This window comes from Lathamus discolor, chromosome 3 (assembly GCF_037157495.1).
Source record: "Lathamus discolor isolate bLatDis1 chromosome 3, bLatDis1.hap1, whole genome shotgun sequence".
In the NCBI taxonomy this organism is placed as follows: Eukaryota; Metazoa; Chordata; class Aves; order Psittaciformes; family Psittacidae; genus Lathamus; species Lathamus discolor.
Window position 1 is genome coordinate 91,049,757 of NC_088886.1, and position 17,234 is coordinate 91,066,990.

Below are 17,234 nucleotides of genomic sequence, written 5' to 3' on the forward strand. Positions count from 1 at the left end.
GTGAAGCTTGTTCTTGAAACCATTATATTACCTTTTTAATACTAATGATTTGTATAATTAATTTTAAAAAAGCCTGAAAGTCTTTTTAAAAAAATCAGAGTAGGACATAAAAGGGAAGAGATTAAATGCAGAGGAGGCAGTGAACCTGAGTATTAAAACAGCTCATTCACATGTATGGGCAATAAAGCGATTTCCTTACAGGGACAGCCTGCGGGTTTTTTCCCCTCTGCTAAGTTGATTATTTTATTAATCTTCCAAGCAATTTGGGAAAACTATCAACTAGTGAGTCATATTTTCAAACCAGAACTTTATGCGATTAACGCTGATACTACGAACAATTCCCCTAAACCATACGGTTAGAAACCAAACTCTATGAAGATGCGGTTTCAACAAACATTTAAGCATATGCTGGATTTTCGATGTGCGAGTAACCCCAGGGTTTCAAGGGAGCCGCTCAGGTACGTTAATGCCAGCAGGGAACAGCTGGGCAGTGCGGTAAATGCCACGCAAATGTCCCTAAGAGGGGCTGTTCCGATGCTGTCCCTGCATGTGAGGTGGGTGGTAAGAAGGGCCCAAGGCAGGAGTTAGGCAGGTTTGGGGGTGGGGGCAACGGGATCCCCTGGAGCCCAGGGTGAGCGTGAGCATCCTGGTGCTGTTGAACCTGCAGGGTTGGCTTTGGGGGAGTTGGGCTGTCCTCCCTCCCCTGGGAGAAAGAAAGTGACTTTATTACCTGTTAAAGGAGTAGATAGAGCAGAGAGGCAGCCTGGGGGCCTGGCTCTTTGCTTTCCACCTCCCTGAGAGAAGCAAATCCTCACGGCAGCATAGCAGCAGCCTGGAGAGCAAAGGCAGTGGCCACTAGCCAGTGCTGTGGCATGGTGCAGCTTTTGGCATCTGCTTGTGTGTGGCCACATGTGGTGTGTTAGATGTTTTGTAATGGCTCTGAGACACTATGAGAGATGAGAAGACCTGGCTATGTACTGGGAGCTGGAACAGGCCAGGGCTGTGGTTGATGCTGTGTGCTGCCACCCCTCTATGCTGGCACACAGTGGGGCAGGGAGGGTAGATGGTAGGCAGCACCCCTCCACGGCTGCACTCTGCCTGGTGCAACACTACTGAAGACCACGGCTGATGACCCCAGCACGCCATGGGGGTGAGTTACTGTGGATGAGGCTTGAAGGAATATGAGGGCCTATGTCAAGTAGGGTGTGAATAGCCCAGAGCTGCTACTGTGGACCTTTGCCTCCTGGAAAGGGAGGAGTCACACCTCAGGTGTGACTGATGAGCCCCATTAGCTTGGGATTGTTAAGAGTTAATGAGTTGCCCTGTGTGGTCTGTGTTTAGCTTGTAGGTGCCTGTTTAGAGATGACATGTTATGCAGCAATTTGGTGTCGGCAGGAATAGTGAGTGAAATTGTGGTTTTCTTGACTTGGGTTTGGTGTGGGGAGGGATAAAGCATGAGGGGAGGTTGTCATCTACCTGTTGCGTTGTCCTTTTTTTTTTTTTGTATTATATTTATAAGTTAGAATGCCTTTATTTTCAAATCTGCAACTCTGTGTGGTATTCTTAGGCTTTAGTAATGTGTAGTGTGTATTTCCAGCTCCGACCATAACAGGCAGCAGAACACAAGTGTGACTTTGTCTAGAGTGAGACCCAAGGAAGGTGTTTGTATTGCTATCACCAGAGAACTTGCATGGCTAGGATCTTGCTGTGGAGGATAAGTCTAAGTAAAAATGGCTTTTCTTTATCCAAAATAGCAGGTGTGCCTCTTGGATGATGTGAAATTAGGCTGTGACCTAGGAACTTCCTTATCAGAGCACAGTCCTGGAAACATTTCTTTAGTTCTCTGGGAGGTGCATTGACTCAGATGTACAACCTTCCTTTCTTACTTTCTTCTTGCTCTGAACTAAGTCGAAACACTGCTTTTTCACAAATCTATTTCAGCTTCCCCTTCTATTATGCCAGCTACCTACTGGGGGAAAGAGAAGGAGCAGAGGAAAGAGCATCAACTAGGGTAAGCAAGTTGTTAGAAGAAATTGAGAGGATATTCAATGTGTCGCTTCTCGCTTCCCTCATTGTGGCTGAAGCCGAACAAAAGAATGAGTCCTTAGTCTTGCATTCCTGAATATGGGGTAGGCTGATGTTTTTCCCAAGTGGAATCATAAGCTTAGATAGGTTTTTAATGTCAATGAAAACTTTCTAACATGAAGAAAAATCCTTAAACTGAAGGAAAGGAAAAGGTAACTTCAAAGCTTTTTACAATGCAATAAGATGCAGGTGGGAGACAAAAAATATATACTTGAAATTTTCACAGGCTGGGGTTTTTGTTTGTCTATTTGTAGTTTGCTTTGGTATTTTTTTAACCAAGCAAACCTTATTCTGTTGAATTGTGTGGAGCTCTGCAATTGCTCTACTGCCTTTGCTAGATGTTTAAGTTCTGAGAAATAACTGATGGAAAAATACCTTCTGATGATGGATGTGAGGTCAGCTATTCAAACTAAAATACTTTCTCCCCAGTTACATGGTATAGGGCTGTGGTACTCAGACCATATGCATAGTTAGTTATTTTTAGGCATTTAATGAGAATGTAAAGGAGGTGATATGTGTAGGAGGGTGGAAGGACAGGGAAGGAATGTTAGAGAAGGAATGTTAAGAGATACTAGCACTTAGAACAACAATAGGTATCCTATTGGAGTGATTTCTTTTTCCTAACCTGTTCATATCACATCTGAAGGGCTTTTTTGCTTCTGTACTGAAGAATTAAGTCCTCATTTCTGAAATTATGCATATGCTTGTTTGTGTGCTGTGCATAATGCTATGGATTTCAGTATGCTTAAGATAATGTGTGTAAGTGTTGGCAGGATCAGAGTCAAAGATGTCAAAAATAACTTGGAGGGCTTGTGGAAATTCACAAAGTGTTATAAGGTGATACTTCACTTGGTGCTGAAGTGGAAATTGTAGCTGATATTATATTTAATGATGGACTGTGGTCACTGGGTTCACTCTGACTGAAAAGAATCCATTTCTATTTTTGAGGTAAATGAAGAACAGCATATGAAGTTGAACTAAAAATTAAGAATGTTTTTCCTCCTTAGTACTTATACATTGATAATGCATTTTGCAGTTATTAACCTGTATTTTGTGTCTAAAAGAAACCCAACAACAACAAAACCCCAAAGCCTCTTTACAGTAAAGGATTTGCAGTAGGAATCTGTATTCGATGTGGCTTTGGCCTTGTGAAAGTGTGAGATCCACAGTACTGAAGAAAAAGTTACTCATTCCTCAGCACTGTAGATTTAGGAACTGAAAAGCATTATAGGAATGATCTAATTGTTTCTGTTGCTTTGCAAGAAATAAAACTAATACACTAATTCAAAGAGTATCAGCAGTACAGGTGTCCCTTAAAGGGCTTCTGCATGGCAAAGAAGTTCAGCTAAATTGTGTTACCCTTTTGCTTAAGAGAATTCATCTGTTGCAAATCCCCATTATATGTTGTTTTGCGATGAAGTGAAATGCTCCTTTGTCTGCAGGAATGTGTGTTCCACTTCTTCTCCTACTTCCACTTGAAATAAGGCACTCAGCATGAATTTAGAAACAGAAGAATGAATATGCTTTTGCCATTCTGTTGATCTAAGGTGCTGCAAGAACTATTGATGTTCTTCTGGGCTTTCAACTTTTCTTTCCCTCTGTATGTAATCCTTTCTAGATTATATTTTTTTATTCCTTGCAAAAATTAATCTCTTTGAATTTTTTTGTCAGTTATCTTCCTAGAATTTATCCTTTTATAAAAATGAAGAAAGAACCCTCTGCTATATGAAAAGTATTGTTGGTTTGCAATTTTTTAACAAGGTTTTGATGTAATCTGGAAGCAGCATTGGTTCTGTATCTACAGTTGCTAAATCTAGTGCTGAAAGCTTGATACTGAGCGGATTAATGCATGTGTGCTGTTCAAGGATGCTTTCAAAGTTGTAACAGTAGGAAAAAAATGTATTTGATGTTACGCAGGCTCCTTACAGAGAAATGTGGTGGTAGAGCAATTCTGCTAATACTAGGTTGTTGTGGTTTGAGCCCACAGACAATAAAACCAAACTTGAGGTAACTGAACATCTTTAAAGTGGAGTGGTTTGCCTTTCTAGCATATCAGACTGGTTGCAAGTAGTTCAAGAGAAGAAAAATGTAATAAATGGAGAGCTCCTGAAGGAAACTGTGATAATTAAGAGGTTGGAGGAAATGTTCTCTAGTTTTACTTGGAGCTCCATGGCAGTTTAGCCAAATAGGCTGTGGCAGCTTCAACTCTGAGAAACACTGAAAAATGGAAAAGTGAATGAGAAGATGACTTGTAAGGAAGAAGTTGAAGAACAGTGACTTCAGCCGCTTGGGGTAGGGGCAGAGTCTGAACCTGTTGACCCATAATTCTGAGGCATTCTTGCAGGGATCTGTATGAATTTGAAAATTGCCACCAGCTCTGTCAGTCACCTGTGGAGCCTCATGGAGCAATTCTGAGCTAGCGAAACACCGGTGCCTTTACTGAACAACTCTGAATTCATCATACGGCAGCCTCATGTTGCAAGGGAAGCTTTGCTCTGAGGTGGATGTGTGTCTTCTGAATCTAATCTTATGCTCTAACAGAAGCAACAACATAAACTGGAGACAGGTAGAGAGATGGTGAGGCAAAGAAGTGAGGTAGACACATAATTGTGGTGTATGCTGCAATTAGGAGGCTTGACCAAAGATGGGGAGACTAGTAAGAAGTCTTATTTCTATTTAGTGTAATGTAATGTGGCACCGTTTGCTGATGGCATGTAGTTGTAAACAAAATGTGATTGTCTTGTGGCTTTTTTTCTCGCTTAAGTTTCTTATGCTGAAGGTACAGATCTATACTTGATAAAGCTTAGCGAGAACAATGGTTACTTGAACATTTCATTAGAAGCTGCCTGACTTCAGATAGCTGAATGCACTGTAAAGTTTTAAAGTAAACTTTGCTGTGATGTTTCTGCTGGAGAGTAGATTTTAAAAAAGTAGGTGGAAACCACATAGGTAAACATGTTGACTTTTTATTAAAAGAAATCATTCCATGAGACCTCATTAAGCCAGGATGATATTCTCAAAGTGAATATACATGTTGACAGCTACACCCGTAAATTTGAAAACTGCAAACATGTTCAGCATAAAAGCCATTTTTGAAAAAAAAAAAAAAAAAAAGAAAAAAGCTGTTGCTCTGCCCTTGTACTAATTTAAGAATTGTTCTTTCATTCTGATTTTTATATATATTTTCACATATAGAACTGGGACACTTTAAAAAGTACTTTAAAGAATGTTTCGTGATGTTGCAGACTTCATAATGCAGATTATTTTTGAAAATGCACACATTACATAATGACTTGAAGTGTCAAATAAGCTCACTAATGAAACAAAGTTACCTGTCCTCCGTACAGTACTCTTGCAAAGAGCCTCTGTTCCCTAGGAGTAGGGATGCAAGTTTAAATCTCCTGGCTCCAGCACCAGCCTTGGTGCAAAGCTTCTCCTCGCAGTGTACCTGGACATATAACAAAGTCTTCACGTTGAACATGAGATCTCGGATGATCTCTTGGTACCTTTCTGTCAGAGTACATTCAATGTACATGCACAGTTAGGTTGGTTTTAGTGAAACAGGGACTTAGTATTAACCCGGTTTGGAGAAGTGTAATCGGTACAAAGAGACTTGAGTAGTCTGCCTGTGGATGCAGACTCTGAAGAACAAGCAACAACCAGTCATGACCTCAGGCTTGTTTTCTCCTCAGTGTGGGAGGGAGGAGGAGGACTGAAGCACTTGGTCTGCGCTGTGTGGGTGGGGATAAGGTGCTATTCAGAAGCTAGAATAATAATTTTAAATGAAGATCTGCAATGAGAAATCCCACCACAAAGAGCATGGGAAGATGGCAAGAAGTCAACAATAACTGAGGAGCTGAGCAAGCAACAAGAGCTTGAGTTGGAATGGTAGAATGGTTGGAATGGAAGGAACAGTGGTTTAATTTGTTTGCTTTGGTGTGTGTGTGTGTGCGTTTGGCTTTTTTGGGGTGGGGGTGGTGGTGTTCACTTTAAGTAGGTAGGGGTGTGGTGGCTACTGTTCATATCCAACGTGTGTGTATAATCTCTTTACTTGTATTTTGCCGTATTTATCAGATTCTAGGTTTTACAGGATGATACTTAGCTTGGGAAGGGATTGCATTTCATGCTTAAAGGTGCATGTTACCTTAGATCTTCTGAAAAATGGCCAGTCTTGTTTTCACTACTACTTGTGTAAAGATATTTTTCATAGAAAATGTATTCCTCTGACTTCCTGAGTGGTGATCTAATAAGGACAGGAGAGACAAAGAACTGTTGCCAAAAATCATTTGATGACATTTGAGATAAATTAGTGACATGCCAATAGGAACAGTGTTTAAGATAAAGGTTTTGATACGTTGACTGAAATCTGTCATCTTATAGTGATTCAAAACTTTTGGTAGTTAGATAGCATGTTTACTTTTATAGTAAAGGCTAAGGTAGGACTATGAAGGTAAACCTTAACAGCCAAAAAAGTGCAGTTTTGCTACAGAAAGGTTGTCAGGTATGTTACAGTGCAGAAATGAAATCTGCACAGAGTAAAGTAAGTTGTGAAAGCCATGGAGTTCCCAGAGAGAACTGTCACAGAATCTTTCTGATGAAATTAATTGCTGATGTAGCAGTGCTGTTTCTGGCCTCTTCTAATCTAGCTGAACATAAGCTACTCCAACAGGGTTTTTATTGGTGATTGTTAGTGGAAACCATCTGGTAAAGGAGAATCTGTTAGTGCAAAGCACCACTTAATTTCTAATTAGTGGTCTCAAACAGTTTTTTGTCTCATTTATAATATATGTGTATGTTATTTGTGGGTGTGAGGAGTAAATTTCTCTAAATCAAGTATATCAGCCGCCGTTCTGTCAGTCCCAGGGCATTACTGCTCTCCTCTGTATTGAATTAGGCTTCTGCCTCAGTTTTACATTTTGTAACACATTGCGGTATCTTTGACGTAAACAGGGGCAGGAAAACAACCCTCACCATGAGTGTATAAAAATAAAAATCTTTTTTAGGTGATGAATACTATTAAAAGCCCCTTATGCATCCAAAGCAAAGAATTCATATATGCATAGGAGATGCTTTACATAGTAGAAGCCCAAGAGAAAGTGAGGCTTTGAGAAATACTACCTTTGGCACATAATCTGTAGCTGGCACTTCCAATATTGTATAATGATTACACCGTGGACTTCCAATAGGAGATTTTGCCTGTAACTTTTTAAGGCTTTTGAATGTAGGATAGGGCTAATGACAGACCCAGGCACGGGCAGCTAACAGTTTAGGAAGAACAGTTGTGGCAGAGAAAGGACTAGAATGATGCTATATGAGGATAAATGACACTATAGCACTCGCAGAGAAAGAAAGCAACACAGACTACAGCCGGTAACACATTAGTCTCTGAAATTCTTGTACATTACCCAGTCTTTGTGCTGAGAAAAAAACATCCTTAGAAAGAAGAACGATGAAGGTTCATTATATCAAGCTGCTTAATATAGAATACATATAGTGACTAAAATTCTTATGTAAGATTTTCAGTTTTCCCCTGCTGACTGAACAAGATTAGAGTGTTCTGCAGATGTATTAAAGAGCAAGAGTGCAAGAAACTGGAAGAGAGTGCAAAGATCCAGGGGCCTGACACCGAATGTGTCTTCGACTTCGTAACTGAGGTATCTGCCAATTTACACAGTGTTGATCTTGGTGATACATGGAAAAGTTGTGCTGGTGTGGTACACTGAGGTCAGATAAGGAGGTGTGCTTTGGGTTGTTTGCTCTTTATTGAACATTAGCTAAACTCTTTTTAAGATGGCAGACTCAAAATAAGTTCATAGAACTTGTTCAAGTGTTATACTACTGGTATACAGCAGGAAATATTCTCAATTATAACCTATGTACTGTGTACATACTAACAGTGAATAGCGGTGCACCAAATATATCAATGTGCAATTAATATATGTAATGGCAGTCAGCTGTGATTTATTGCATACAGACTTTAAAAAAAAAATGTTTGTAATGCACAACATATGTCTTTGGGTAAGCATTCATGTTCTGATCTTATGCCAGGTAAAGGACTGATCAGTTGAACAAGTAAACAGTGACATTTACATCTGGATGTCCTGGGTTCAGCTGTAACAGTTATTTTTCTTCTTCCTAATAGCTGGTACAGTGCTGTGTTTTAGTTTTAGTCTGAGAACAATGCTGATAACACACCGATGTTTTAGTTGTTGCTCCAATCAAGGACTTTTCAGTCTCCTGCTCTGCCAGTGAAGAGGGGCACAAGAAGCCGGGAGGCAGCAGGGACAGGGCACCTGACCCGAACTAGCCAAAGGGGTATTCCATATCGCAGCATATCGTGCCCAGTGTACAAACTGGGGAGAGTTACCTGGAAGGCCCAGATTGCTGCTCAGGTCAGGCTGGGTATCAGTCAGTGGGTGGTGAGCAGCTCTATTGTGCATCACTTGTGTTTTTTTGGAGGTTTTTTGCCTTTTTTTTTTTGTTTGTTTTGGTTTTTTTCCTTTTCAGTTTTATATTCTCTCTTGTTATTATTTCCCTTGTCATTATTATTGGTGGTAATAGTAGTTTTATATTACTTTAATATAAATTTTAGTTATTGGATTGTTCTTAGCTGCTGCAGTTTACATTCTTTTGATTCTCTTCCCCATCCCACTTTGGATGGGGGTGGAGGGTTTAGCAAACAGCTGTGTGGTTCTGAGTTACTGGCTGGGTTTAAACCATGACACTGGGCTAACAGGTTTCTAAATGATGCATTATACCTAGAAGAATACCTTTTCATTTAATAGTTTGAGTGTTTTTCTGTACAGAACAAGCTGCTCTTGTACTAGAGAAGAAAATAGATGGAGCTGGGCAACTGAGCAAATATGACCATATGGCAGTGTATCCTTCCAGATTCTGCTGTAGCAGCAATAGCAGTAAGACTCCCATGTTGTAAAATAGCTTCTATATCCAGGCCTTTTTCTTAAGGATAGTTTAAGAAAACATAAACCTTGCAGTATTGATTTCATAGTCTAGTCAAAAGTACCCAGATGTGTATAGTTCCTCGTTAAACCTCCTTTTCCAGCCAGCTTACTTCCATTCTTTAGTTCCTGAGTACTTTAATGTGTAAATGGAGGTATGAGCCCATGAAGATTAGTTGAAAGCTGTAATTTCCTTTGGGTCAAGGAAGGATTTTGATGTATCCTCTCTTCTGTGAAACCCTCTGCCCCAAATTCCTGCACCTGGACAACTGCTAATGATTTTCAGAGGTGGAAATGCAGGCTTGCTGGTTCTATATGTGAGGTGGTGAAAGCACAACAGAGCACTGAAGAAATGAAATTAAACCATTGAAAAAGACAAGTACCATTTCCCTCTAAGAATAGCTACTTTGACAGCAAGAATTTTCTTTCCCTCATGCCCCAAATCCTGAGTGGGGTGGGGAAATGTTCATTCATATTTTTGGTAATATCTCCAAATACATTTAAGTCAAATAGACTCAATATTAACTTCCTACCAATGGTCAACTGTAAAACGCTTCCTGTTGCTTGTCCTACTGCAACTGGTCTATCACTAGAGAACTTCCTCACAGTACACTGCACTCTGTTCATTTTTGATGTTTGTTGAGCATTCAGCTGCTGTTTTCAGAGTGGTATTATCTACCTTGTGGCCGATCATTGCATGTGCATGCTTCAGGTTATTCTTTCCCATTACTTTGAAGTCAATGACACTTTTTTAGTTTTCTATTAAAAAAAAAAAAATCTTCATTACTTTGAAAGTAGCCTGTGGGTATACATGAAAGAGATGTCATCCTGTGTGCTGTGTTGTCCAATGTTGTCCTTGGTGTAGTCTGATGTAACTTGAATATTTTAGAAGAGAAGACATAAAGTTTGCGATTTCAGTGTTCTGAAAAAGTCCAGTGAAGCACCAAAGGGAAGAGATAGACAACAAAGAAAAGAGAAATTAAAATGGCTTTCTTGGAAACAGACGGCTGGCCTGGCTTTCTAAGTGAGGAAAGGTACTGATCCTGAAAAGAGAGGCTGACAAATCTAGGATTCTACCAAAGAAAGCAAAAGTGGCACGAACAAAACGGTATGATCTTTGGCTGGAAGAAAAGTGGAACAAGAGATAGCTTGGTTACAGAGAGGTTTGAAAGTAGAAAGCTTTTTCTAATTTGGTTCATGGAATCATTTGTGTACACTTTTACAGATGACCAGTAAATTAAACTTCTGAAAATTGCCATTTGTAACTTTTCCAAACTGCCAGTTTGAATGGGCTGTGAAAGTATCTTTCCATCCACTCCACTTCCCCTGCCACTTTCAGTTAAGATTGTATCCTGATGGATAGCATCATTTTGTCACATTGTGGCACTTTATAAATAACATAATGCAGTGATGTACAGTGCGCTGAGAATTGCAGTTTTAGTAGCTACTGGGAAAGGTAAAAATGAACATTTTCCATAATCTAGATCATTTACTTTGGTGGCTTGGCTTTCTGCACATCTCCAGTATGTATTCCCATAAGATATTAAAAAAGATGTATATGTTTTTATTATATTGTGTATACACTTTGGTAGGTGTAAAATAAGTTTACATTTTGAATGCATTTGTGCTGCTATCAGAAAAAAGCAAAACAAAATAAATTGATGCCAGGGGAAATGTCAGGCATGCAACACAGATTTGTTAAATAAACATTACTGTGTGGCATTAGCTAATGTTATTACTTTGTTTCCCTAGTGGCTCTTTTTTTGATTATCTGCATTTCTAAAGACTGTGCGCATTTCATACACACTAAGAACAGAGCACAAGGATTCTGCTTACATGAAGAACCTATCAAAAATACAGAGTATGATGGCATATTTTTATATGCCATCATGCCTTTATAGCTCTGCTAAAAACATGTTTTCATTTTTGTTGTGGAAGAGATAATATGCAGAAATTTAGCTATTGAACTTTTTAAAAACGTTATGGGAACTATATGTAAAAAAAATCCTTAAAAGGCAAAATAGAATCTCAGGGATTTAAATAACTGTTCAAAGTTATCATGCTTTTCCTAAATATCTTCCAGAATGGAAACAAAAAATAGAAGTCCAATTTGGTGTTTGTTTAAAGCACTAAACAAAGGTTAGCATAGGTGTGCTTGCAACTGTGAAAGGTGATATCATAACTTCCACTTGGCCTTTTACATGGAAATGCTTCTTATTCGTAGAACAGGGCTGCTGAAACCAGTATGTATTGTAGATAATTGTACAGAAGGTAAACTTTGGTCGATGAGAAAATGAACATGAGCCAGCTTAACTGTGCGCTCGCAGCCCAGAAAGCCAACCGTATCCTGGGCTGCATCAAAAGGAGCGTGACCAGCAGGTCGAAGGAGGTGATTCTGCCCGTCTACTCTGCTCTTGTGAGACCTCACCTGGAGTATTGTGTGCAGTTCTGGTGTCCTCAACATAAAAAGGACATGGAACTGCTGGAACAAGTCCAGAGGAGGGCCACGAGGATGATCAGGGGACTGGAGCACCTCCCGCATGAAGACAGGCTGAGAAAGTTGGGGCTGTTCAGCCTGGAGAAGGGCAGGCTGTGTGGAGACTTCATAGCAGTCTTCCAGTACCTGAAGGGGGCCTATAGGGATGCTGGGGAGGGGACTCTTCATCAGGGTCCTGTAGTGACAGGCCAAGGGGTAATGGGTTAAAACTTAAACAGGGGAAGTTTATATTGGATATAAGGAGGAAATTCTTTCCTGTTAGGGTGGTGAGGCACAGGAATGGGTTGCCCAGGGAAGTTGTGAATGCTCCATCCCTGTCAGTGTTCAAGGCCAGGTTGGATGCAGCCTTGGGTGAGATGGATTAGTGTGAGGTGTCCCTGCCCATAGCAGGGGTGCTGGAACTAGATGATCTTAAGGTCCTTTCCAACCATAACTATTCTATGATTCTATGGGAAACCTGAATAATTCTGTGGGTGGGTAATCCCTCCCACCTTGGGCAATTAGTATCCAAGAGCAGAGACTGGAGCACCTGCAGTGCCACTGCATCACTTATTTAAACAAGCTGGATTTATTAGCAAGGATTCTTTGTAATACCAGCTAGGTGTTGGTCCATTTATATATTTGCTGTTACAATATTAGATGGAGTAATGTGAGTATACTTATTTGAAGACCATAAAGCTCATCTTCAGAGTCTGCATAATCAGCATATTTCAACTGATGCAGAAAAGTGACTGGTGTAAAAAAATAATATCAAAGCTGAACGTTTTTGCCATCTCTTCAGTTTATTTCATATGTTGTTGCTGGTCTTACTCCAGGTCAGAATGGACTTGCGACCATGCTACAGCTGACATTAGCTGGCCTGCCTTTTCTTTGCTGGTAGAGTAAAGGCTGAGATGAGAAAACTCATCTTGAGCATGGCTGAGACATGTTGACTAAAGTATTTAGAAGAGAAAGTTTGCTCTGACATTACCTGTCTCAGGAAGGCAACCTCATTTGAACTCAGAACAGTAGTTTGGATATATGTAATTGTCAGTGCTTGTTTAATGTAGTATTTCTTCCGTGTCGAATGTTGACTTTGCAACCTAAATGCTATTTCAGTGTAATTAGTTGGTTTTGACTGTAAAGTAGAGAATAAGAGAGAATTTGTATATAAGGAAAAACACTGACTTCTTTCTTGGCCAATCCATCTAGTATATCCTACTGTATGAAACTGCTTGACTAAATCGAACAACTTGTAGAAGTAGCAAAAAGTAGTAACTTAGAAGGAGAATACTATTAATCTCTGAATGAGAATGTAGAACCTGGATTTTGGGGATGTTTTTGATTCATATTTTGATGTGTGTGTGTTGTATTTATGGTCTGACTTTTTATTCCTTCAATTTTCATCTATCAAACTCTGCTTTCTGGCTGCTGTTGCTTTCTCTTAATGGATAGAAGGCTGACAAGGAATTAGTCTCTCCTCTTACCCTTGTTTTTTACTTTCTAATCATTGCACCGTTCCCTAATATAATACTGACTTGTATGGGCAAAAACGAAGAATGGTCTTCCTGGTTTCACATCCGGTGCCTGACTGTTCTTGGTGCCCAGAAAACACTGTGGCTTGGGTCTGACATCTCCAGATCCTGGCATGTTCAGAGCAAACGCACTTTCAGAGGACTTTGACTGCCAAAATACAGCAATAATTATTATTTCAGTATGTGCAAATGAAATATAATCAAAAGCCTTGCAGCTTTGCCAGAACAGGCGGAATTCCTGTGCAGATCAGGGCAACTCACTTTCCCAAATCTCATGTTTCTCATGAGACCATATGTTCTCCAAGATTGAAGTTGATTGGTTTCTTTTCTTCCCCCTCTCTCTGCCCACACCCCTCCTCGCCCCAGGAGGTAAAAGATATTTAAGCAAGTAATGATTACTCCACGAAAAAAGTTAACTTGAGGGAAGTTGTCTGATGAAGATATGGCTCTATGATGGAGAATGAGGCATGTTTAACTATTTTATAAAGTGTATATATGCTGGAGACCTGAGGAAGACAAATCATCTTTTCTTTGAGTATGTGGCATGTCTGGATGGGCAGTTGTGTCAGAGGCTCATTGGACAACATAGTGAACCTGTACTACCTTATCTTAGAACAAAAAACTTCAAAACACTTCTGAGCTTGATCCAGCTGAAGATGATAGTTGGTATACTATTCATTAATTTAGGAGCTGGATTCCTTTTGTTGCATAAAACTGAAAAAGAATAAATTGCTGTAGGTATGAAGCTATTTGCCAGAACCCTAATTTCTAGTCTGGTTTCAACTATTAAAAAACCCAAACCAAACTGTATAAAACTAACCCTTTTTTGTTATTGTTAACCCTATTAATGGATTCTGTCACCTAGTGGCAGGACTTTAATCCCAGCACCTACCCTTCCCCATTATTTTCCTGAAATCTATCATTTGCAGCATGTGGCAATGGAGACTCTTATATAGTGACATATATTTATCCTTAAGAAGCAGGTTTTGCTGAGGTTTATGCTCCAGTCTGTTTTTCTTATCTTTCTCAAATGGCCGAAGTTAACTGATTTGAAAGGGCCTCATTTTAAATTACATTCATTCAGTGAAAACAGAAATTAACACTTAAGAGACATCTATATGCTAATGACTGTAGCTCAGGGAATACCCTTCTAACCTTTTCAAAAAGAGTTGGTAAAAAGCCATTTCACTTGAAAGCAACTTAGTAAAAATGGTAGATTAATTAAATACAATAAAATTTCCCTAAAATCTTTATCCCATTTATCACTTATCATTATTTTTCCTTTTCACATATAGTACCTTAGCTCCAAACGGAATCTTCCAGGATACATTTGTTAAAACTGTTTTTCTGGTGACATCTATTAGATGCTGAAAAACAGAGGTTAATAATGTCATGAGTTGTAGGGATGGCATGCAAACAGAGGTGAAAAAGCAACTTCATCTATCACAGTACATAAGATACTAAGTGTATGAATTTTGGCAGAAGGGTCAAAAATGTGTGGGGAAAAGATTTTCTGTAGCCCTTCCAGATGCTAAGAAATGAACTGAACCAGAAGATCCTAAGCTTTCAGACCTTTTAAGTGCTATGTATCTACATCCATTAGAGAGTTTACTGTAAATGTAAAATATGACTATTGCTGCTTATAGGCATATTTATTATAGGTGCAGTCTGTGTTTATTCTTGACTTTGTTTGTAGGAGGTCAGAATTCCTGAAGAGGATAAATTCAGTATTGCACATATTAAGCTGCTTGTGCACATTGGTATTCTACCTCATAGTACCTGTGCTACTGCTTTACATGTGACATTTCTTAGATAAGGTCACTGCTGTATATAGAGGACTTGCAGGTCCTTGAATCTTGCATTCCTCTTCGGAAGAAAAGGAAAAGCTTGTGGAAACAGTTTCCCTGTTTTTGTAACACTGACTACTATTCGTGTTGTGGTTGTTCTTAGAGGAGCAATTTCTAAAGAAAAGGCCTAAAAAGCTAGTGCCTGAAGCTTCTTTGAAGCTACCCGTCTGATTAGTCTTGTAGATCCTGATACGAAGTCAAACTAGGGTCAAATAAAGTATTAAGCCCTGGAGTAAGATGTGTCTGCCCTAGGCTAGAAGCAATTTGCAACTCATACTTGGTTTAAATTTAATAGAAGTAAAAATCCTATTGAAACAAAATGTGGCAATTACTGCACTTGAAATTCCAGTGCAGAAGAGACTGGAGAAAAGTCACAGATATGTATTTGGTTTATTGTTGAAAAATCTGTAGAAGTGAAGAACCAAAAGTATCATAAAGTTTAGTTTAATACTTAAGTAGGTGTTAAAGAACAACTTCCTTTCCACCAAGCAGAAGAAAAGACTTCCCAGTTGGCTGAGCAGTGCATCTGTAAGGCGTAAGGAGGCAGGTGTAAAAGCTCATGTTCACCTCTACCTTGAGAGAGAATCAAATGTGCTGGGCAACAAGACAAGAGAAGATAGGTGGTGACGGTCCCTGAGCAGAGAGGGACACTTGTGACTCAAGGATTGGAGGGTGAGATTTTTCTTCAGGAACTGAGGGAGAGAACTCAAAGACTGGGTGACAGCTACCTCCTACACAGCAAAGGAAGGGAGGCTGGGGATCTTTTGACGAAGAGCTGCTAACAGGTAATATGTGATTAAAAAGGAATAACTGTGCCTTGAAGACACACCAGAAGAGTATGCGGGGTGTGAGAAAATGGCTTTTGGAGGCTTTATTAACAGCTCAACTGTACCCTAGGTTTTTTAGTGTTATCAGAAAAGTAATGATCTACACTGCTGTGTTTTTGTCCTCTGGACTGCAGAAAGACAGTTTTTAAGCAGCCATTGCCTAATGCCACAAAAAGCTAACATGACCTGGGATCAGAGCAGTTATGAACAACAGAATCTTTGTTTTTCAGCCTTCTGAGCCAGAGCTGTTCCTTCTGCTCTTCCTCTTCAACTTTCCCCTGGGTTTTAATCAAAATTGTGCCCCTTTCAAAAACCTTCAGAAGGGGGAACACATCCTATTTGAGCTGGCAGCTTTTACAGGGGAGTGTGTGTGTAATAAGATGCATATTTACAATGCTAAAAAGTCTCTTGGTCTGTTGTTTCTGCCCCACACAGAAGACAGGACATCTATTAAAACTGTGGTTCTTTACCTTTAGTTTTGGAAGCATCTCTTATTTTTTCCTAGCAGTCACTGAATTGCACTACTTTGGCTCTAGATAAAACATTATAGTTCAGTTCATTGTCTTAGTTAATTTGAGATGGTATCCCTTTTTTGGACAGTTGGTACTCTAGGTTCTAGGTTGGTCTAGCTAAATAAAAGCCCTGCTGTTTTGGCTGTTAAATGAGGTGCTCCAGAACTGTTAGAGCTGGAGAGGCAAAGCTTTGTCCTTGTTCTCTTGCAGTTCTCACATCAGTGTTGAGCACAGCAGGGAACTGTAATATACTCTGCGGCTGGTCTGCAGTCTGAGACTGGCTGCAGGCTCTGAGCACTCTTCCTCCAAAGGCAGGACTGAGAAACCTAACATTTGTAACCTAGACTATTTGGTATGTTGTAAAGCAACAACAAAATGCTCGTGGAGTGCGTGACTAAATAATAGCAGTAAGTTCAGAGGTCAGTGTACTTCTGTAATCATTGCACTGATTTTTGTAGTGATAGTTAATATTTTCCCAGTATTCCATGTATATCTATGACTTACGGTCTTAAATTATTAGCTTTGAGTTTAATGCAACAGTTTGGATGTTTTGATCACAGTACTTGTGCAAATGTGTGGAGTGGAAAAAATACAAATTGTATATGCGATAGAAAATTAGTTATTTTCCATCCACTGTTTTTAGTTAAGGAAAACATGGTTTAACTACTGTTTCCTGTGGCCCTAAGTAAGGGCTGCTGTGCAGCTCTGTTGGTTCAAGGTTATTTGGTGATGAAGGGTGTGTGGCTCTCAAGGTGATGAGTTGGTGTGTGTGCATGTGACCACTCTGAGTTAAAAAACAAACAAAACACCAACTAAAAAAACCCTCCCAGAACCCCACAAACAACTCACTCATTGATTCTGTGCAGAAGGAATAGTGACAAGGCTCATAAAATATTGCAGGGGGGGAAACAAGTTTCAACAAAGAGAACAAATAAAACCTGCTGCTTTCACTGTACCTTCTATGAAATGATATCTGATACCTACACCAAGTGG

General features: G+C 39.7%; 1 long non-coding RNA gene across 1 annotated transcript; it reads left to right on the plus strand.

Annotated features, from left to right (window-relative positions):
- Positions 1 to 1,329: 1,329 nt before the first annotated feature.
- On the plus strand, positions 1,330 to 4,181 carry LOC136011119 (uncharacterized). The gene is made up of 3 exons (XR_010611213.1): positions 1,330 to 1,400; positions 1,942 to 2,011; positions 3,528 to 4,181. It is a non-coding gene; the product is annotated as an uncharacterized LOC136011119 (long non-coding RNA).
- The last annotated feature ends 13,053 nt before the right edge of the window (positions 4,182 to 17,234 follow it).